Here is a 22,675-nt window from a genome sequence, read left to right as displayed (position 1 = left end):
CTAGAAAATAAAGCTATAAATGGCCAAGGACTCAGGGTTATTGGGTGAAGCGACAAGCCGACAATGGAAAATGTTGACAAATAAACATAAAGATGGCTGGAGATTTTATAGGTTACAGGAACCTCAGGTCCACAGGTGGACTTGGGATGGAGTTTATGCTAGAGAAATGGAGGATTAGTAAGTTCCAAAGGACTAATTAGATGGCGAAAGATTAGGTTTCTTGAATTTAAGAATACAGCTATGGTTAGATGGGTGAATATATGGAAACGAATAAAAGATATGAAAGGATTAAGACAATAACAGAAATAATGTAGTTAAAAAGAAAAGTACAAAGAGAGAAGATGATTTTTAATTGATTACCCAGATAGAGAGGAACAAGGAACAGAACCTCATTACAATTCCAAACACAAAAAATTTGAACTCTTAATAAACATCTATAAAATTGAGACTTGCATAAGATATTGATAGACTAATCACCAAGGGAAGGAAGCTTGCCTCCAAAATTTCAATGTCTACAAACTAAGGACACTCAAGTGCTCCTATTCCCATTAACCATTTTACTTCTAGATAAATTAAAGCATCTTACATAATGAGAGTCTCAGAGAGCTTTGAAACCTAAAATTTAAACAGGCTTAAGGAATACAATTCTAATCTGTACAACCAAGGGACACCATTATATACCATATGCACCATGAAAGAAAGTAACCAATGAGCTACATAGTACAATACTAAGGTACTAACAAGCAAGCTAAAAGCTACAGCTGGACATCAACAGCTGATTCACTATATGAAATCTCTCTCATGTGAAACAACTTGACCATTTGTCACTTTGATTCCATATGTACTATTATTTATTTATTTTTTAATCAGAGGTGTCCCTGAACTCTGTTATTCATTCTTTTAAAATCAGAGTGTCCCTTGAATCTCCACAGTGTTGAATGGAGCCTTCCACTGATATATCACCACAATTATTTCCTTCATAGCCCTTTTATTACAAACTTTTTTCTTCATCTTCTACCAACCTGAACTTAAAAAATAAATAAATAAATAAATAAAATCCTTGAGCCAGTTAAAAATTACACAATCAATGTCAAAGCATCATGACCCATCATTCACGATGTAATCACAGCAATCTCAAAAGAATGTGCAGCTAACAAAGAAATTTGAACCAACTCCCACATTGCACCCATAATAACAATAAACAGATGCCCACTGGGTCACAATGAATAAGGAACTACGTATCTGCAAAGTCATCACCCATACAGGGGGTTGCAAATGCAAATCAATCAAGGGTCGTATTTCCACTAAAGCATTAGTCATAACCAAATTTCATAGAAGTGTGGGAAAGAATTGACCAAATCTTGTGCTGATTAAAGAGTTTCTCCAGTACAAACATCATTACTCTATAAAGCGTATTTTGCTTCCAGCAGTGTTGTTTCCAAAACAATATGACAAAACTCAAGAGCAAAGAAACATTATAGCTTGATAAGACGAATCCAAGCTGCAAATATTGCCAAAGTTATGTCTAACTCACATAGATTGAAACCTTGATAGCTAAGGCGGGAAAATAAAAATCAGATGAATGAAGGGGTTGGCAATTCCAACTCTGCAGAAATATTTCAAAAGCTTGCTCCAATTTTCCTCTTTTATTATTTCATTTATTAAATGAACTCCAATCCATAATTTTTCCATTCCTACAGATAAGAGATCATCCTCTCGTCACCCAACACCCCCCCACCCCCCACACACACAGACACCAGTTCAAAAAAAAAAAAAACCAACCCAAAGGCCCCTCGATTTCTATCATAAGTTGAAAACTTGAAATAGTCCATCCTGCTTTCTTGTACCTTACAAATGTCTAAAGATTTAATTCTTATTAGGTTTATTCGATACTAAGGTACCAACTTGAAACTCAATAACAACCGAGCACCTCCAACGGGAGATCACAAAGAAGACTTCATTTTATCTCTCTAGCAAATTCCCATTTCACGAAAGAGAAACATAGTACATTCTAAATTACGCCTTAAAATAGATCAACACAGATTACAAAATTTAACAGATTCGTAACCTAACCGGAAGATCGAGAGAGAGAGAGAGAGAGAGAGAGAGAGAGAGAGAGAGAGAACGGGTTCAAAATCAATTCAGATCAAGAAAACTAAAATGAAGCATAATAAGGGAGAGAACAGGTTCAAAATCAATTCAGTTCAAGAAAATTAGAATGAAAAGCAAAAACAAGAGATTACTAAAGGGAAAGTTGAATATGTTAGTCGCACCATTTTTTCTTTCCCCGGTGGAGGTGTCGGCGGACAGGAAATTGTTCGTAGAACTGCGTCTTTTTGCGCCCAGGCTACAAAAGCTTCAATCTTTTGAACGGAGTCAACGAAACCCGAAACGACAGCCTCGGGAAGTATTGGTATAGGGACGCGGGACACCGGAAGCGGTATACAAAATATAAATTACGCTCTTTATACTTTTTTTTTTTTTTTTTTTTTTTTGCTAAACAATATACGCTTATGCTTTTCTCTACCTAAAAAACAAATACGCTTATGCTTTCAATCGGTTAAATCATCAAAGACTTATCTACAGCACCAGTCGATATTTCCGTGTGCTGGTTGGGTCGGATTAGTTGCTCATATACCAGAGATACGGGTTTGAAAGACCTCAACCTCATGAATCAATTTATAAAATAAGAGGATACAAGACCATATCAAACAATATTAATTTCCTTTAAAATCCATGTGAAATCAACATATGGGATGTAATAGATCTCCTCCCCTATGAGTAACCACCTTAACCTATGTCACATCATCTATGATAATAGGCCCACTGTTAAGATTTAAAATGTAACCATAAACATACGGATCAGTGTAGCTATAGGTCGAACACAAGGAGAATAGCCACTTTTATTTTTTTGTTTCTTTTAATAATGTGAAAGTGAACCGATTAATGATTTTGATATAATTCTAATTACCGTCCTAAACATATGTATCTAAAATAACATCTTAACCATTCGTCATCTAAGAATTTAAAGACGCAAGCCACGCAATTGAAATTAAATAAATAAATAGCTGAAAATAAACACCCCACGCAATTAATAAGCAATGAAGGAAAAAAATACTAAAATAAAAATAATGTAAAAAAAGAAAGGGGATAAAGCTAGAGAGAGACTGACAAGTAGGTTTCTCTACTTAGCCTGAGTTATGCATCATAATATGAGCTTCCCTACTTGACCAGAGAGTCACTCTTACAAAGGTTACTCTACTTGGCTTTAGGAAAAGGGAGACAATTAAAATAAAAGCAATAAATTGATGGTTCTATGGCTAGGAGGAGCAAAGCCAACACATACACTAGCCATGAACTTTGGGGAAAAGGGATAGCAATAATGTAACGACTGAAATTAGAACCCTAAATTAAGAAAAAAAGGGTAGTCAGAAGAGGGAATGAGAGGGAGGAGAGAAGACTACTGAGGGAGCATACTTACTTGAACTTCAACCCTTAAACTGAAAACTTGATCGATTTGAGATACTATCAGTACTAAAAACCAGTTCTGAAATAAACCAAATCTGAAATTTTTAGTACTAGAGAAAGCAAACCTGAAGAAAAAAAATTGAACTTAAAAGACATGCTTCATAGCTTATTCTTGCCACCTAGAACTAAGCCTATAACTAGAACTTGAAAATTACAACTTCAATTGCCTTAAACAATAAAAATAAAGACTGAATCAAAAACAAAAGTGCTTGCATTAATTGAATAAAAATAACCTACAAAAGTGTTTAACGCATAAACCTAGAACTAGAGCTAGAGAAAAAGATAGAACAACTAAAACAAAAACCCTAGAAGAAGAATGAAGTGTTTCTTCCCCTTATGTTAATTCTATTATATAGAGAATGGGGGAGGGAAGCTAAAGATTTTAGTTTCTAGAAAAAAAAAAGATTTTTTTTTATCTTGTTGATAAAGTGGCGGAGAGAGAAGAGAGAAAACGTGTGGAGAGAGATCTCCTACTTTCTTCTCCCTTTTTCTATTTTTCTCTCTCTTCTGGCACAAGAAACCTCATTTGGCTGATTTTTCTTGCTTGGATTTGGATAATATTCTATTTTAATGAAAAATTTCATCCATACCCTTATCTTTTTTTTTTTCTTCTTTCCTATTTTTTCTCTTTATTTTCTCTGTTTGAACTTGAGACCTCCTAATAAGGAAGGGATTTTGCACACCACAACTCACCAACTATGCTAGATAGTTGTTGTTACCAAAAACGAATCTTCAATCACTTAAGGATGTGGTCCATTGATCCTTGTTGGCATTTGAAATATTCCTTATACCCTTGGGACAACTGCAGATGGGCTGGTTCTGCATCTCAGTTCAATTCTGATCCATTATTCTTTTTCTGATCCGAAAAGAATAATCACTTGTACGGTTGATCAAACGAATGTGTACTTGCAATTGAACACTTTCATCTTGCTCAGAATTCCGTCCTCTTCACAATCATGAAAAGAAACATGACCTCTTTACGTGTAAAATTGGAGATATAGCGCCCGATAGTCTTTAAGACCTTGAAAATATAAAACCTATAAAAAGAGAATAAAACCCAAAGTTGTTCCATTCTAAATATGTAAAATGCATGTTTTACTACACTAGATTTCACACATAAATGTGCTCATCACCCACCCTTTGGCTTGGATGGTGTCTAATAAGGTGGGTCAAAGGTGGTTCCCTACACAGATTATTCCTCTCCCTTCAAACGATGGGGATTCCAAGTCCATTAATATATTTTATTGAAGGGGTGGAAGAGCTAATCAATCTCAATGCATTAATCATACCATTAGAGAATCGTCTTTTTCTTACCTCCCTAAGTCCCATTGTGGCTTTCCCTCAATTATTTTATTTCTTCATCATTTCCTTTTCTTGGTTTTTCTCCATCATATTTTTTTTATTTTTTTTTTATTACTTTAAGAGGAAGGAATCTGCATTCGCGTGTACGCAAAGAAATTTTTTTAGTCAAAGAAAAGGTAAAAAAGGGTCAAGAGGAAAGAAGGTGGTTGTTCCTCCCCAGTTAGAACAAGGGATTAAACAATATTGTGATTGAAAGTGACAACTTAATGGTGGTTTGAATACTTAACCACCAATGCAGCTCTATTCCCTGGCGGGTGCAACACCTCATGGAAGATTGTTGATCACTATGCTCCTCAATTCCTTTCGTAGGATTCCAGCACTCTCTTCATGAAGCCAACTTTGTCACTGACCAGCTTGCTTCAACTAGAGTCTCATCCCAATTAGAGTCCTATTGGGAGGTTGTTCCTCCCCCCTTGTATTTCGTCTCTGATTTTCACGGATATGGCAGTTGTGCCCTTTCCGCGCTCCTTCAGTTAATTTGTCTCTCCATCCAAAAAAAAAAAAAAAAAAAAAAAAAAAAGAAAGAAAGAAAGAAGGTGGTAATGTGTAGGAGAAAGAGTATTTTTTTAGTATCCACTCCTTTTTATCTCTTTATTGTTCAATTCTTACTTTTTTTTTCTGCATGGGATTTGTACATTCTCAAATCCAACGGTTATCCGATTGACAGACATTTGAGGGGATAAAATAGGTTTGAAGACCAAAAAATTTTCACAATTGTTGGATTTTAAAATGTATAAATGTCGCACGTAAAAAGAGAATTGGGCAATTAAGAATTGGAAAGGGCCCGATTCCGATTTCTTTACCCTCATCTGAAATGGAATCTTATCCTCTTATTGAGAGATAAGGGATAGGGGATCACCACATAGATTAGGGTCTAGGATTTAAAACTAAAACATGGCCCCTTTTGAATCGGTCTTATCATAAGATCGAGTTCAAGTCAGCAAAGACCAACACCTCAAAATTAAGAGGCCATGAGTTCAACTCTCCATAGGACCTAACAATTAAAAAATAAATAAAAGCCAGGAAAGGTATAGGTATCCCAACCCACTCGGTTTATCCAGTCTTCTTATTCATTTGGCATTTTTATTAAGGCTTAGTTTGGTATCAAGAAATGAATAGAAAAGAAATATCTCTCTCTCTCTCTCTCTCTCTCTCTCTCTACCAATTTTCTCTTTCTTCATTCTCATTTAAAATAGAAAGAATTTATTCTTATCTAGGCACTATTTCTTTCCCATTATTGTCCATCAAGTTCAAGCTTGAGTATTTTAAGTTGTGATTAGTTATATGACTCTATCATCCCCTTGCAAATTTTCTATTAGACCCTTCTCAAAGAGATCAGAAATCAATTCATCAGAAGGTTTCTCCTCTCTTTTACTGACAGTTCTGGTATATTCCTATAAATTTCGTCCAATTATGCAACTTCCTTCCATTTATAGCCACTTTTCAATTTATACCGACTAAGGATTTAGTTCTTGAGTATTGGATTGGTATCGAATCTGATATCGATCTGGATCATTAGGGTTCGATGATCACCATATTAGCTGAGATCGTCCAAACCTTTATTTAATTAAAAAAAAATTCATAATCTGAGTAGAAGAGAAATGACTACTCGTGAACATGGGTTATCCCATAAACCTGAGACAGACAACTTCACTTTCTTTAGTTTTAGGCTAGTGCGTGAACTGTGACAGTCAAAAATATTTCAAGTACCAGACCCTCTTGGGAGATTGATGATGTATCCCCACCAAGAATACGGCAAGTATCAAGGGGTTTGGGAGATCGGTGATAATGTATAAATTTTAGTCTCACATAGCTTAGGGAGAGATTACTGGGCTAGGTAATAACCTCTAGCCCCCTTAACATAGCACAACGCGTTTTAAAAGCCTTGAGGCCCATGGGGCAAAGAGGATAATTGTCACACCCCGTTCTCACTGAACCTGGCCAGTGACCGGGTTAACTCCGGTTAACCCAAACCTGCCAGGATCATCTGATACTGTATTCCACCACAGCATACATACAACTAATAAAAGCTCATCAGATCAGCGGAAGACTAAGTTTTACCTGTGAATAATCCCGTAATACTTGATACCCGAATTGTGATACAATAGTTATATACATATGGGCCCGAAGGTATGATATTTACACAATAAAAGTACTATTCACATATCAAGTACATAAAGGAAACCATCAAAATAATCAAAGTACACAGCTCGGCTCGGCATCAAAGGCTGGAGCTCAGCTCGGCATCAAGGGTTGAGCCCAGCTCAGCATCACATGGTAGAGCTCAGCTCGGCCTCAGAAGTGGAGCTCAGCTCGGCATCAAAACTGCGGTCCTGCAGCACAACTCTCGCACGAGCAGTTAATGTCGTGCTCTAACTCCTCAGGGGCCCACCAGTCCTCCTCGGGGAACTCGACTGTGGGACCCGCCCCGTGCTCTTCAGATGTATGACCTGCAAAATCATCTAAAAAGGGGTGCACACGTGGGATGAGCTCACTAGCTCAGTAAGTGGAAAGATGGACCACACAGCAGTCCACACAATGAATCACAACCATATGCACTACATGCTATGCATTTCATTTTAAATCACATCCACCTAAACAACATTACTAAGTCTTCGGTTTAGTGCTACTACAGCCACAGTGCGCGTATACTCCAGGTACGAGCCGCGAACTCCATCCTGCGATACTCCCATATTGCTGTCGGAAAAGGCCCTCCATGAGTACTCAGAAAAGTAAAGACAATGCCGTCCACCGGCTCTCAACAGAAAAGTAAATGACTGAAATTAAAGGTGCTGACTCCAGCAATTTAAAAGCAGTACGATTGGCCCTCTTGAATGTACCACTGGGGTTGCCGACTGTCCTATTGACCCGTCGGGCGTTATGTCTAACTGCCACAGTGACCCGACAAGCATGACCACTGCTTCCTCCCAAATGGTAACCCAACACCTTAACCCCTGTTGGGAAGGGTCGTAGCACGGGACGGTGAAAATCCTAAACCGCATGCTCCTATATGACAATAGTACGATTGCATAGTGCCACTGCATCCCATACCACGAGCCACCAATGCACTCATTTCCAAGCCGACTACGGCATCTAGTCTATTAATGCATTATGCACCATGATGTCAACATTCATCATATAAGCATCTCATCACTTGGCATTTAAAAAGTAAACATAGCACTCATGCATAACAATGTGAGGATGACTAATCTACATAGCATATTCATGATGGCATGACTAGACTAGATACAAGTAAATGAATACCAAACAATGCCTTGAAACAAGGCCAAACGTCCTCTCCCCACTTACCTGTAGCGTACAAGGATTCCCATTCGATACGGGAGAGATCCGATGAGAGAAGCGGGTAGGATTTGGTGAACCTAACATAATTGAGCGGGGTTAGTACTTCACCATTTTAGGATCAAAATTAACGAGATCCGATGACAAAATCATGTTTAGAACGTTAAAAGAAGGTCGACGTCCGATTTGGTCCAATCGGACGTAAGAATCACCTTCGGGGCCACACAGGTGGGTCAGACAGGCGGGCTGTCTGGCCCACCGGTTCTACCCACCGGTCTTGACCGGCGGGTAGGGGCCTGTCGGTTGGCCCGTCGGTCTGGCCCGCTGGTTGGGCCAGGGGGCCCTACTAAGACCGGCGGGCAGGGTGGCCTGCCGGTTAGCCCGCCGGTTGGGCCCGTCGGTTGTGCCCGAAGGCCCTGTCCTCTCAGGTGGGTGCCCACAGGTGGGCCAGATGGCCCACCGGTTCCACCCACCGGTCTTGGCAGGAAACCTACTGTTTCTTCCCAACTTTTTCCATTCTTTGGGGATTCAAATGGGGCTTTTCCCAACCCATTCTTCACACCTTCAAGGTCTTATAGGATGGTTCTAACCTAGATCTAGGTTAGATTCAAGAAATGGAAAACCATCTTACCTTCTTTGCTCAAAAACAACTTCAAACCCTCCAAATCACTTCAAACCCACAATGCTTCTTCCACCTTGTCAATACCTCTTCAAATCCTTCAAGATCAACACATAAATCATCCATTAAACCTTAGATTCATCATTTCAAAGGGGATTTACAAGATCTCAAGAAACCCTACTCGAATCAAGGGTTTAAGCTTGGGTATGGTGAATGTTCAAGGAACCCAACTTTGCTTACCTCTAAATGTAGATCTAGAGTTGAAGATCACTCTCCCGGCGCCGGAATGGGAAGGTCAAGCTTCGGCGCCACTGAAATCCTTCTCTTCTTCCTCTTCCTTCTCTTCCCTTCTTCTTCCCTTTCTTTTCTCTCTCCTCTTTACTATCCTCACCAACGTACAGGTGTCATAAATGAAAAGAAAAGAAAATCATAAATGCTATATATATATATATATATTTCCTAATTAACTAAATAGTTCACATGGATGGGTCACTCAGGTGGGTGGGTGCACCCACCTGTCTGCCCACCTGAGGGCCAAAGCTTGGGATTTTGACCGAGTTCGGGCCTCGGCACGAACCCCACCCTAGCATACGATGTAGCATACGTATATACCTTAATATACGGCTATAATACCTACTTTATCCATACATGGCCTTATGGTAGGTGCATGTACACGGCTTGGGCACTCTCGTCTCTTCTGGCACTGGCTCGGACTTGTCGGGCCAGCTGGTGTTTAAGGTCACCCTTGCCATCATAGCCCATAAGGAACCCGCTCTAACTCCCTCTGGTTCGGTTCCTGCATGGTTAAACCGGGTCAACTGCGTAATCAGACCGGGTTTAAGAAGTAGGGTATTACAATAATATTGTGTAAGGTTAATGGGGTCAGAGCGTTACAAATGGTATCAAAGTAAACCCCCATAGAGTGTGAGGCCACAACGGGGATATTGTGCCGAAAGGGAGAAAGATTGTGACACCCAAGAATACGACAAGTTCTAGACTTACTTGGGAGATCGGTGTGGTGTCCCCACCAAGAATAAGGTAAGTACCAGGGGGTTAGGGAGATCGGAGATGGTGTGTAAACTTTAGTCCCACATTGCTTAACGAGAGATTATTATGCTAGTTAATAACCTGTAGCCTCCTTAGCATGGCACATCGTGTTTTAAAGTCTTGAGACCCATGGGCCAAAGAGGACAATATTATGCAAGGTTAATGGGGCGAGGCGTTAATGAACTATCTTACAACTTCTAACTAGTCTCTCTCTCTCTCTCTCTCTCTCTCTCTCTCTCTCTCTCTCTCTCGCTCTATTATAGGGACGTGCAGATCCTTTCTTAAAACAATTACTAAAGTGCATCTTTATTCAGAGGCCGTTTGCTTTCAGTCAATAGAGATAATAACTGACTAAGGTGGTTTAACCCCAGAATACCCCTTTCATACCCTAAAAAATCCAGAAACCCTAGAATCGGAGAAAAGAGGGGTCTAATTATGACATGTCATGTATGAAGTAATTGGGACAAAAGTGACCGTACGGATGGACAGTGCTCAAAAAAATGATTCCAACAATATATAATACGTCAAAATCGGACCATCGGATCTCGTGTGATCAACCTCGAAAGATGAACCCTTATACACCACCAGATCAGAATCTGGAGTATTCCCCATAATATTTCTTCGCGGCCTACGAATCATTGGCAGCCCCACAAATGTCTCTCACCCAATGGGAGTCAAAATGAGAAAAGAGCTTTGAATTTCACCCCCTTGGGATCCAAAAATCTATAAATAGGCTCTTATTTACCATCCCAAGACACACTTGGTTGGTATACCTACCCCCCTCCCTTGGGTGAGTTAATCCATTTTCGCCTTTGCCTTCATTGGCTCCCTTTCTAGCCTTTTGGCCCCCCTTTTAGCCCCTCCCCTATTGAGTTTCCTCTAGTCCCTTCTTTTAGTTAGCCCTTTAGTAGCCTCCCCTAGGCGAAGTGCCTTCCAAGTTTTAGCCCTTTAGTAGCCTTCCCTAGCCGAAGCTTTGCCGAAGTGCCGCCCAAGCTATAACTGTCACACCCCGTTCTCACAGAACCGGGCCAGTGACCGGGTTAAATCCGGTTAACCCAAACCTGTCAGGATCATCAGATACTGTATTCCACCACAGTATACTCACAACTAATACAAACTCATCAGATCAGCGGAAGACTAAGTTTTACCTGAGAAAAATCCCATAATACTTGATACCCGAATTGTGATACAATAATTATATACATTTGGGCCCGAAGGCATGATATTTACACAATAAAAATAAAATTCAAATATCAAGTACATAAGGGAATCCACCAAAACAATCATAGTACACAGCTCGGCACGGTATCAAGGCTAGAGCTCAGCTCGGCATCAAGGGTTGAGCCCAGCTCGGCATCACATAGAAGAGCTCAGCTCGGCCTCAGAAGTGGAGCTCAGCACGGCCTCAAAGGTGGAACTCAGCTAGGCCTCAGAACTGCTGTCCCGCAGCATAACTCTCGCACGAGCAATCAGTGCCGTGCTCTAACTCCTCAGGGGTCCACCAGTCCTCTTCAGGAAACTCGACTGTGGGACCCATCCCATGCTCCTCAGATGTATGACCTGCAAAATCATCTAAAAAGGGGTGTACACGTGGGATGAGCTCACTAGCTCAGTAAGTGGTAAGATGGACCACACAGTAGTCCACACATCAAAACACATCATATGCACTACATGCCATGCTATACATTTTAAATCACATCCACCTATGCAACATTACTAAGTCCTTGGTTTTAGTGCTACTACAACCACAGTGTGCGTATACTCCGGGTACGAGTCGCGAACTCCCTCCCGCGATACCCCCATAGGGCTGTCGGAGAAGGCCCACCGTGAGTACTCAGAAAAGTAAAGACAATGTCGTCCACCGGCTCTCAACAGAAATGTAAATGACTAAAAATAAAGGTGCTGACTCCAGCAATTTAAAAGTAGTACAATTGGCCCTCTTGAATGTACCACCGGGGTTGCCGGTTGTCCTACATGACCCGCCAGGCGTTATGTCTAACCGCCACAGTGACCCGACGACCGCGACCACTGCTTCCCCCCAAATGATAACCCAACACTTAACCCCTGTTGGGAAGGGTCGTAGCACGGGATGGTGAAAATCCTAATACCGCATGCTCCTATATGACAATAGTACGATAGCATAGTGCCTCCGTGTCCCATTCCACGGGCCACCAATGCACTCGTTTCCAAGCCGACTACGGCATCTAGTCTATCAATGCATCATGCACCATGATGTCCACATTCAACATACAAACATCTCATTCAATTGGCATCTAGAAAGTAAACATAGCACACATGCATAACAATGTGAGGAATGACTAATCTACATAGCATATTCATGATGGCATGACTAGACTAGATATAATTAAATGAATGCCAAACAATGCCTTGAAACAAGGCCAAATGTCCTCTCCCCACTTACCTGTAGCATACAAGGATTCCCATTCGGTACGGGTGAGATCCGGTGCGAATCGGGAAGGAGTTGGTGAACCTAACATAATTGAGCGGGGGTTAGTACTTCACCATTTGGAATCAAAATCAATGAGATTCGATGACAAAATCATGTTTAGAACGTTAAAAGAAGGTCACACGTCCGATTCGGGTCCAATCGGACGTAAGAATCACCTTCGGGGCCACACGGGTGGGTCAGACAGGTGGGCAGTCTGGCCCACCGGTCCTACCCACCGGTTTGGACCGACAGGTAGGGGCCCGCCGGTTCCACCCACCGGTTGGGCCAGGGGCCCCTACTAGGACCGGCGGGTAGGATGGCCCACCGGTTGTGCCCGAAGGCCCCCCTGCCCTCTCAGGTGGGTGCCCACAGGCGGGTAGGGGCCCACCGGTTGCACCCACCGGTCTTGGCGAAAAAAACCCTGTTTCTTCCCAACTTCCTCCATTCTTTGGGGATTCAAATGGGGCTTTTCCCAACCCATTCTTCACACCTTCAAGGTCCTATAGGATGGTTCTAACATAGATCTAGGTTAGATTCAAGGGATGGGAACCCATCTTACCTTCTTTGCTCAAGAACAACCTCAAACCCTCCAAATCACTTCAAACCCACAATGCTTCTTCCACCTTGTCAATACCTCTTCAAACCCTTCAAGATCAACACATAAATCATCCATTAAACCTTAGATTCATCATTTTAAAGGGGATTTACAAGATCTCAAGAAACCCTACTCGAATCAATGGTTTTAAGCTTGGGTATGGTGAATGTTCGAAGAACTCAACTTTGCTTACCTCCAAATGTAGATCTAGAGTTGAAGATCACTCTTCCGGTGCCGGAATGGGAAGATCAAGCTTCGGCGCCACTGAAATCCCTCTTTTCTTCCTCTTCCTTCTCTTCCTTCCTTCCTCCCTTTCTTTTCTCTCTCCTCTTTACTCTTCTCACCAACGTACGGGTGTCATAAAAGAAAAGAAAAGAAAAACATAAAGCTATATATATAATTCCTGAATAAGTGAATAGTGCACATGGACGGGTCACTCAGGTGGGTGGGTGCACCCACCTGTCCGCCCACCTGAGGGCCAAAACTTGGGATTTTGACAGGGTTCGGGCCCACCCCTGGCATACGATGTAGCATACGTATATACCTTAAAATACGGCTATAATACCTGCTTTATCCATACATGGCCTTATGGTAGGTGCATGTACACGGCTTGGGCACTCCCGTCTCTTCTGGCACTGGCTCGGACCTGTCGGGCCAGCCGGTGTTTAAGGTCACCCTTGCCATCATAGCCCATAAGGAACCCGCTCTAACTCCCTCTGGTTCGGTTCCTACACGGTTAAACCGATTCGACCGTGAAATCAGACCGGGATTAAGAAGCAGGGTATTACATTACCCCCCCTTCTGAAAAATTTCGTCCCCGAAATTGCGTACCTGGTTGATAAAAAAGATGAGGGTACTTGGCTTGCATTTCATCCTCTACCTCCCAAGATGCTTCTTCAAGTGAATGATCAGCCCATCGCACCTTTACATAGGAAATAGAGCGGTTACGAAGGGTTTTCACCTTCTGGTCCATAATTTCAGCTGGCTGCTCTGTATGGGTCATATCAGCTTCTAGGTACTCTGGTTCCACGGGTAGTACATGAGATGGATCATGCACGTATCTCTTCAGCATGGATACATGGAATACATTGTGAACATCCCCAAGTGAAGGTGGCAGAGCAAGCATGTAGGCTACTGAGCCAACCCGGGATAAGATCTCAAATGGTCCAATGTATCTTGGGCTCAACTTCCCCTTTCTGTGAAACCTTTGCAACCCTTTAGTAGGAGATATCTTGGGAAATACCTTTTCTCCTGGCTGAAATTCAATGTCTTTTCTGCGGGTATCCGCATAGCTCTTTTGACGGGACTGAGCTGCTTTAATCCGTTCTCTAATAACGTCAACTTTGTCACAAGTCATTTGTATCATCTCATGTCCTAACATTCGATGTTCACCTACCTCATCCCAATACAAAGGAGTTCTGCACTTTCTGCCATATAACGCCTCATACGGAGCCATCCCAATTGTAGCTTGGTAACTGTTGTTATATGCAAACTCCATAAGAGGTATATATTCTTCCCAACTCCCACTCATCTCCATTGTACATGCCCTGAGCATGTCCTCTAATATCTGTATGGTTCGCTCCGACTGACCATCCGTCTGTGGGTGAAAAGCCGTACTCAAATTCAGTTGTGATCCCAAGGCACGCTGTAAGCTTTTCCAAAATCTGGAAGTGAACCTTGGGTCCCTATCTGAAACAATGCTCACTGGCACTCCATGTAAGCGCACTATGTTGTCCATGTAAAGTTGTGCTAGTTTGGCCATGGAGAACTTGGTCTTGATAGGAATGAAATGAGCAGTCTTGGTAAGCCGATCAACGATCACCCATATCGCTTCCATTCCCTTAGGTGTACTTGGTAGTCCGGTGACGATGTCCATTGTAATCCTTTCCCACTTCCATTCTGGTACTGGGAGTGGCTGAAGAGTACCATAAGGTCGATGCCTCGCAGCTTTTACCTTCTGGCATGTGAGACAAGTCGCCACATACAGAGCTATTGTGACTTTCATGCTTGGCCACCAGTAATTTTGTTTGAGGTCTTTGTACATCTTGGTACTTCCTGGGTGAAGTGAGTACTCGGAGCTATGTGCTTCTCGCACTATCTTGTCTTGTATATCCAAATCGTCGGGTACACACAATCTGTCTCGAAACATCAATGCCTCATCACTGGCTAAAGCAAAATCTGGGTCGTTTATTGTTTGATCTTGAACCTTAACTCTGATCCGCTGCAATTCAGGATCCAAAGGTTGCTTCAGTATTACCTCTTGTCTAATTGTCGGATGCACCTGTAGAGCCGTCAAGGATACAGTCAACCATTTAAGGTTTTCTGGTTGGGGTTCAAGCTTTAAGGTTGCCCCTTCATATAAGAGGGTTTCATCCATTAGCATCGCCTCTTGCACGAGTGGTGGGCTGACTGCTAAGTATGAGAGCGACACAGTCTGTGTCTTTCGACTCAATGCATTTGCCACTACATTTGCCTTGCCGGGATGATACTGAATGTCGCAGTCATAATCCTTCATGAGTTCAAGCCATCTTCTCTGTCTCATGTTCAAGTCCTTCTGGGTGAAGAAGTAATTCAGGCTTTTGTGATCACTGTATATCTCACACTTCTCCCTATACAAATAATGTCGCCATATCTTAAGGGCAAAAATGACTGCAGCTAGTTCCAAGACATGAGTGGGGTAATTCTTCTCATCCTCCTTTAGTTGTCGGGATGCATACGCTATTACCTTACCGCGTTGCATGAGAACACAACCCAAACCAACTTTGGAAGCAACGGTATAAACTGTCATTCCACCTGTGCCTTCAGGAATAGTCGGCACAGGGGCAGTCACCAACCTTTCTTTCAATTCCTGGAAGCTCTTCTCACATTTCTCTGCCCAGTCGAATTTCACGCCCTTTTTAGTCAATTTAGTCATTGGTGCTGAAATTCGGGCAAAATTCTCGATGAAACGTCGGTAATATCCAGCCAAACCCAAGAAGCTTCTAATTTCGGTGACATTCTTGGGGCTTTCCCACTCCACTACTGCTTTCACCTTTGCAGGATCTACTTCGATTCCGGCTTTAGACACTACGTGCCCCAGGAATCCAACTTGTTCAAGCCAGAATTCACACTTGTTGTACTTGGCAAACAACTGTTGATCTCTTAACCTCTGTAACACCATTCTCAAGTGTTGAGTGTGCTCCTCTTCGGTCTTGGAGTAGATCAAGATGTCATCAATAAAAACAATTACCCATTTATCGAGGACATCCTGAAATACTCGATTCATTAGATCCATGAATGCTGCCGGTGCATTGGTTAACCCGAAAGATAACACTAGGAACTTATAGTGACCGTATCGAGTCCTAAATGCTGTTTTGGGTATATCACTGCTCTTTATCTTGAGCTGATAATAGCCGGACCGAAGGTCTATCTTTGAAAATACTCTGGCTCCCTATAACTGGTCAAATAGATCATCAATGCGTGGCAAAGGATACCGGTTCTTAATGGTTAACTTATTCAACTCCCGGTAATCTATGCACATATGCAAAATGCCATCCTTCTTCTTGACAAACAACACCAGGGCACCCCAAGGTGAAACACTTGGGCGAATAAACCCCTTTTCCAATAGTTCCTGCAACTGCATCTGGAACTCCTTCAATTCAGCTGGTGCCATCCTGTATGGAGCCTTAGATACTGGAGCTGCTCCAGGAGTCAAATCTATGGCAAACTCCAACTCTCTATCAGGTGGTAAATGCATCAGATCATCTGGGAAAACGTCGAGAAACTCTTTAACCACCTTTACCTCTTCTAGAGGTGTAATCCTTACATCAACATCAAGTATCGATGCCAAGTAACCCTGACATCCACTTTCTAGCAATTTTACCGCTTGAAGAGCAGAGACAAAGACCTTCCTCACCCTTTTCATTGTATCTGCTCGGTATACCAATTCTTTCCCTTCGTCATCTGCCACCCTAATCAGCTTTTCAGCACAGATCACATTAGCTCGATGAGCCGACAACCAATCCATGCCCAATATAACATCAAAATTCTGCATATTAAACTTAATGAGTTTTGCATCAAAGTTCTTTCCACTAATTTCCACTGGGCACGGCCCATATACCTCCTTCAACTGTTTAACTTTACCCGTAGGCATACTGACAATCATTCCATGATCTAGGATTCTGGGTGACATCCCAAGTTTCTCTACAAATCTCTTAGATGCGAATGAATCAGTAGCCCCTGAATCGAATAAAACATAGGCCGGTATGCCTGATATGGGTAGGATAGCTAGTATAACAATGCATATAATTTCAGCAGGTCATCAATATTAATCATAATAAATTTCTTAATTTAAAATGTACCTGCCACTACTTATGTACTGGCCTCAGCTTCCTCAGCTGACAGAGCATACATCCTTCCCTGCGACTGATTCCCCCGAGCTAAGGGAGGTCGATACGCAGAGGGCTGACTGGAGGCCAAGGTTGGTCTGGCCCGACAGTCTTTCGCATAATGCCCATATGAATGGCAGTTGAAGCAATAAATCTGAGACGTCGGAACTGGGGCAGGGCCCCTCTGCACTTGACCCGTTGCAGATGGAGGTTGAGGTGGCCTTGGAGCTATGGGTGCCACACTAGTGTTCGGGCGAAAAGAGGTGGAACCCGAACCACCAACTGGTCTAGGAGGGTAGCCAGATGGCCTATAGGGCTGCCTATACATAGGCCCAGAACTGTATGATCCGCGGTATACCTTGGAGGAGTTTCCCATATCTGGAAATGGGTTTGTTCTCTTCCACAGTCCAGGGGTGAGGGACTGTTCTCCCTTTTGCTTATCCTCCATGGTCTTGGCCTTTTGCACAATCTGGCCATATTCGGTCAAATCCAAGACCTCAAGCATAGACCCAATAGATGCTTTTAGGCCTTTTAGGAACCTTGCTGCCTTCTCTTCAGCTGTCCTCATATGCCTTGGGGCAAAATGGAACAAACTCTCGAATTGTTGTTGGTACTCAAGGACAGTCTTACCTCCTTGAGTTAAGGCCATGAACTCAGTCTCCTTGCGGTCTCTGAAGCTGCGCGGATAATGGTTGTCCAAGAACAACTCCTTGACCTGCTCCCAAGTGGGTTCTGGATGGGCCTCCAACAATATGGGCTTGGAGGCTTGCCACCAAGAATTTGCCTATTTCTTGAGTTGCAACCCAGCACAAATGAGTTTCTATGCATCCGTGCACTCAAGCACCTCAAATATCTTCTCTAATTCTTGGATCCATTAGTCCGGTTCCAGAGGATCACTCCCCACCTTAGAGAATACAGGTGGTAAGTTCCTCTTGAATGACTCCACTACCCTTGACGTATTACTCGTCGCCAGGAAGTTAGGAGCATAAGCAGGATAGTAGGAGTATGGAGGAGGCATCCCATACTAAGGAACACTGAATGGTGGGATTGGAGGTGTACCTCCCACTTGTGGTCCCGTTCCTGACCCTACAAGCGGGTCCTGTGGAGTGAGTACCCGGGGAGGTTGACCCGATTGAGAAAAGTCCAACTGTTGCTGGATAGCAGTCATAAATGCTTGCTGTTGCTGAAGCATTTGTTGCTGAAAAGCCTGTTGTTACTGCTGAATTATAGTAGCAACATCTCCCGGTGTGATAACCGGTGGAGGGTCCGGGAGTGCAGTCATAGGTGGGTCCCCATGTGCCCCACCCTGACCAAGGGTCTCTGGAGGTAGTGGAGGTGAGGTTTGCCCCACAGAGCGAGACCCCCTGGGATTTTATGGTCGACCGACCGGACGAGGACCCCGCGAGGTACCTCGGGCATTACTACCAGATCTAGTACGTACCATCGTATCACTGTACCTGGAACATATCACACACCATATTGGTTAAACACCATAGAATTGATTTTGGCACACAAGTATATGCCATCACATAAGGTATTGTAGTGCACGATAGTCTGAAATTAACCGCAATTTAATTTCCAAGATACAGGGCAAAGGCCCCAACAGATATGTCAATGGTCACACATGACCATCGCATATTAATCACAGGAATAATAATAATAATCAATGTAATCATGCTAGGAGGAGAGAAGGGGAGAAAAAAAATCTTCAAAATTTTCCCCAATTTTCACAACCGGTGGGCTGCACCGGCGGGTAGGGGCCCACCGGTTGAGCCCGCCGGTCCTAGTGCCTCAAACCGGCGGGTGGCACCGGTGGGTAGGGGCCTACCGGTTGGACCCGCCTGTCCTGCCCGTGTAAAAACACGAACAAGGCCTGTAGGGCCCTGTTCTGTCTTGTCTCTTTCCCCAACTCCTTTCTCTCACTCCCTCTCTTCCTTGGGCGATCTTGGAGGTCTCCTTGGCGCTTCTACTCACGAGTCTACTCATCAACTCGATGCTTTTGAGAAGGTTTAACTCTCCCTTTTCCTCAAGTAAGTTTCTTCTTCTCTTTTCTCAGAATTTCCCTTTTGGGGTAAAATGCATGTGTAAGCTTTACTTTAGGTTTTCTTTCCATATTTTTCTCCATAGAATAGCATTTCCATTTGGTTGTGATGTTTCTACTGTGGTCGTTTGTAGTTTATTAGGATTTTATCCCTTCATTTGGAGAAAACCCCAAATCGTGCCCTAGGTTTCCAAATTTGGGGATTTCTTAAATTTTCGATCCTTTTCTCCAATTGGTGGTTCCTTTGTGATGCACTACACTTGCTTTATGATTAGCACACTATAGATTTCATGAATTTTCCATTATACTTGGAATCCCCATGTATTTCCATGAAAATCCCTCTTTTTGTATTGGTTTCCTTGATTTTCATCACATCCTTGCATCCGTGGACTTCCCCAGCCTATTTGGGTATGTTTTTGTGCTTTCATGATCCCACTACCATGGCATTTTGTTCTAGATCTAGGGTTTCAAGCTTTTACTCCATTGTGAATGAGTTTGCGCGTTGGGATCGAATCCCCCCATGTTATTTATGCTCTTCGCTTTTGCTGTCATTTTACTATTTTGGCATGTTTCTCTGCGTTGTCACCTACCGTGCATCATGTCCATAGGTTCTCTGCTTGTCGCCTTCTCCATTTTGCAAGAATTTGGGTTTTGGGTTTCCCCTTTCTAATGCTGTCATTTTCCATTCTTTACTAACCCCACTTTCTTTTCTTCTTGCCAGGATGTCATCTCGCACCGGCAAAGGACCATCTTCCTCTGGCGTTCGACGTAAGACGACCGCTACTAAGCGGAAGAGTGCAGAGACCAGCTCTTCAGCCCCCCACACAGGGAGACCCATACCTGCCTGGTCTGACCCTACCGACTATGATGAGGAGCACTTCCTTAGTGCAGAGGCAGCAACCAACTGGTCTATTTTCCTGAAGAGGTCAGTGATGATGGAGAAGACCGTGGTAGTCGACGACTTCCACAAGGCTCGGCTTCAGGAGAGGTTCTCAGCATTGGGCTGGGATTCCATCCTTCACGTAGACCGACCATGCTACGAGCAGCTAGTCCGTCAGTTCTCCTGCAACTTGGAGGTGTCTTATCCATACGGGAAGTTCACCATTAGCAGCTTGGTGAAGGGGGTAGACATCCAGCTGACGGTGGGTACATTAGCCGGTATATCGACGGCTGGGCACCGATACTACAGTCCTCCCAGGAGTAAGCCTTTGGGACCATTCATGAGTTTGGAGACGTCGGACTTCATTTACGAGACTATCTGCGACAGCAGCACCCGTCCGGAGTCCGAGACGTCTTTCTACCCCGAGGTTCGTTTATTTGCCTTGTTGGTCCAGTTCAACCTGCTCCCCAGAGGAGGTCATTGGAACCAGGTGGGTTTCATGGCGGCTTTCATCGCTTTCTGTATCTTCACGGCCGCAGAGGGAGGTGTCGAGCACTTGTGCCTCCCCTACATCATTGTCAGGACGATGGAGCACCACACTTCCCAACCTGAGGATGGAGGATTCCCCTATGGCAGGATCCTCACTAGGATCTTTGAGTTCTTCGGGGTGGACTTGAGCGGAGAGGAGGGGAAGACTCTGGCTGATAAGTTTGACAGTAGTAACCTCCTGAGGATGGGTCTCCACACCCTCATGGATTCACCTCCGAGAGTAGGAGCTCAGAGAGGGTAGGGGTAGGAGGGCTGCCCCTATGGAGGATGTCCTTATGGAGGAGGAGTCCAGCCAAGAGGATGAGGACTACGTTCCTCAGGATGAGGGGGATGATCTGGTGGGTGACGGCATCCCTGAGGAGGCACCTCAGGAGTCGAGGGTCCTGGTCCCAGTTCCTCCAGAGCTGCAGCCTTACCACATAGAGCCCCACCACCTGGGAGTGGTGCATAAGACCTCGAGGGCATGATGTCCTCCATGCGGGCCTTGCAGGATGGCCAGGTTCAGCTACTAATACGGCTGGACGAGAGTGCCTCCTGGGAGGAACGCATCCTGGAGAGGCAGGCCACTTTGGAGAACTCCTTTCTCTAGTTGGGCCAGGACCTGAGCACCACGGCTAACGCCATGTCAGCAGATTTTGGCCGACTACGGGGGGCGGTACGGCTAGTGAACGCGAGGTTTGACTATTACAATCACCACCTCGACGTCAACTCTAGGCCTCCGGCGAACGTGGTGATCATCGATGATGACGACGATGACCAGTGAGGGCTTGGCTCGCCCACACCAGCTGTTTATCTGTTTTCCCTTTTTGTAGACCTTGTTGTATATTTCATTTCTTATCATTCCTTGTATTTACGCTGTAACTGGATTCATTTATGGAATAATATATTTTTGGATAGTGAATTTTGTGGTGAATTCAGATGTGGAATACTTGTGTAGTTTAGTTGTGGTGTATTTCGCTATTTGTGATCTTTGTTATATCATGTTATCTGTTGTTTATCAGGTGTTTGTGTATAAATTTTTGGAAATCCTATTTTACGCCGTTATGCTGCCGAATTTTCGTCAAACTAGTACTCTATAGGTTATATCACCAACCTAATTACCTTTTATCTATACTCACGTATGCCATGAATGCAACATATAATGCAACCCTTTTTAATACTCCATTCTTTGGCTTTTACTCTTTAAAACTTTTATATTAACCCAACCCCATTTCCCTATATAGAGTCTACGGGATTCTAATGGTATGCTGTGAGTGGAGCAGAGCATCACGCTCTGATACCACCATTGTCGCACCCCGTTCTCACAGAACCGGGCCAGTGACCGGGTTAACACCGGTTAACCCAAACCTGCCAGGATCATCAGATACTGTATTCCACCACAGTATACTCACAACTAATACAAGCTCATCAGATCAGCGGAAGACTAAGTTTTACCTGAGAAAAATCCAATAATACTTGATACCCGAATTGTGATACAATAATTATATACATTTGGGCCCAAAGGCATGATATTTACACAATAAAAATAAAATTCAAATATCAAGTACATAAGGGAATCCACCAAAACAATCAGAGTACACAGCTCGGCTCGGTATCAAGGCTAGAGCTCAGCTTGACATCAAGGGTTAAGCCCAGCTCGGCATCACATAGAAGAGCTCAGCTCGGCCTCAGAAGTGGAGCTCAGCACGGCCTCAAAGGTGGAGCTCAGCTAGGCCTCAGAACTGTTGTCCCGCAGCATAACTCTCGCACGAGCAGTCAGTGCCGTGCTCTAACTCCTCAGGGGTCCACCAGTCCTCTTCAGGAAACTCGACTGTGGGACCCACCCCATGCTCCTCAGATGTATGACCTGCAAAATCATCTAAAAAGGGGTGTACACGTGGGATGAGCTCACTAGCTCAGTAAGTGGTAAGATGGATCACACAGCAATCCACACATCAA

At 43.5% G+C, this 22,675-nt stretch overlaps 1 long non-coding RNA gene across 1 annotated transcript; it reads right to left on the bottom strand.

The window, feature by feature from the left end:
- Positions 1–430: 430 nt before the first annotated feature.
- LOC122067284 lies at positions 431–2,655 on the bottom strand. The gene is made up of 2 exons (XR_006136648.1): positions 2,274–2,655; positions 431–1,022 (listed from the first exon to the last, which is right to left on the bottom strand). It is a non-coding gene; the product is annotated as an uncharacterized LOC122067284 (long non-coding RNA).
- Positions 2,656–22,675: the final 20,020 nt, after the last annotated feature.

Source organism: Macadamia integrifolia, unplaced genomic scaffold, assembly GCF_013358625.1.
Source record: "Macadamia integrifolia cultivar HAES 741 unplaced genomic scaffold, SCU_Mint_v3 scaffold281, whole genome shotgun sequence".
In the NCBI taxonomy this organism is placed as follows: Eukaryota; Viridiplantae; Streptophyta; class Magnoliopsida; order Proteales; family Proteaceae; genus Macadamia; species Macadamia integrifolia.
The sequence above is the reverse complement of the archived record's forward strand: the minus strand, read 5'-3'. Positions and strand labels throughout refer to the sequence as shown.